This window comes from Miscanthus floridulus, chromosome 11, assembly GCF_019320115.1.
Source record: "Miscanthus floridulus cultivar M001 chromosome 11, ASM1932011v1, whole genome shotgun sequence".
Classification (NCBI taxonomy): Eukaryota; Viridiplantae; Streptophyta; class Magnoliopsida; order Poales; family Poaceae; genus Miscanthus; species Miscanthus floridulus.
In genome coordinates, this window is record NC_089590.1 from 3,611,444 (window position 1) to 3,613,019 (window position 1,576).

A 1,576-nucleotide genomic window follows, 5' to 3' on the forward strand; every position below is an offset into this window, starting at 1 on the left:
CAACCACTATGGCGAAAGGCAGTCGGAGGCGGTGCGGCCACGACGACTTACCAGGCGCGGTTAGTAAGCAAATGTGGGCGTAGTGAGACTCTGGGATGACGGTGGAGTGGCTGCGGTGCTCGGCAGAGTTGGCGCGGTGCTCGGCAGAGGTGGCACGGTGCTCGGCAGAGGTGGCGCGGTGCTCGGCAGAGTTGGCACGGTGCTCGGTGGAGTTGGCGCGGTGCTCGGCGAAGTTGGCGCGGTGCTCGGCAGAGGTGCAATGGCACTGCTGCGGTGGCGGAGGAGCGACGTGACATGGCGCAAGGCGAGCGGGCTGGCCGACAATGGTGACAGTGGCGCTGTCCGCTGCTACGGCAGCTGCGGTTGCTACGGGTGGGCAAAGGAAAAAGGCAGAGAGCGAAATGAGAGCGTGGGGACGAAGCGGGCGAGTGCTGGGGATGATAAGGTGCGCTCTAGCCTGACACAGCCGCGTTGTGGCTCAACGTGGCCTGGCTGCTCAGACTAGTGGTGACGCACGGCTTTGTTCACTCCACGTAGCGGCCATGCTCTGTTGCCGGTCGACCACTGAAGACCGAACGGGTTGGCCATTAGAGTCCTGAACCGAGCCTGACGACGCGATTTGAAGCAATTAAATCTCCTAATCTGTAGCTTGTTAGTGCAACAACCTAAACAGAACACGTATGTAACACCTCGGGTGTCTAAATATTAAAATCTGACATGTCATCATATGCATTGCAAAGCATTTGGCATTTGGTGAAAACTTTGATGTGCATTTACTAAAACAAGTTTACATTTGTGTAATGAGTGTTGAATTGTATTGTTTGACTCAAGTTCAAAGTTTGTCTGGATTTTGAATTTTTTTCCAGAAAACCCCGTTTTTCAACATTTAAACCCTACCCTGAAAATCCATTTCAAAATCTAAGCATATTTTGGGGTTGGGCCCAAAAGAAAAAGTGTAGAGCTTGGCAAGTTATACAAAGTTTGTTTTTGGAGTTTTTCAAGTTGTTTAGAAAAATTTTGAGTAATTCAAAAAGGCGTAATTCGTTAAATTTCCCTATTCAAATTCAAAAGTTCATTTCAAAATCTAGACCGAATTAGGAGATAATTATAAAAGCAAACTTGTAGAACTTTTGATTTTGAACAACTTTTATTTTTGGAGATTTTTGAATTGTTATGAAAATTTGAGAGTAATTTGAGAATTTTGGCGAATGGCAAACTTGTAATTACTGTGAACAGTGTCCACCGCCGAGGCTACACCGCCGGCGACCTTCTTCGGCGTTCCAGGCGCGCGCGTGGACGTCCTCGGCTTCGCACTGGCGCGGAGACGTCTCCTGCGTGGCTTCCTTGAGCTTCTGAGTCACGTTATAAGAACCAAAACGCCGTCGTCGTTCTTCTTTCTTCTCTGTTTTTCTAGTCATCACCGCCGCAGCTCCGTCGAGCTTTTGCCATCGACCTAGCGCCGTTGCCATCTCGGCAAAGCGTGTTCCAGCTTCGCCGTATCTTTGCGCATCCAGCCAACCCACCAATTCGGCTAGTCATGGTCAGGAACTCGAATTGCATCGTCTTCTTCCTCACG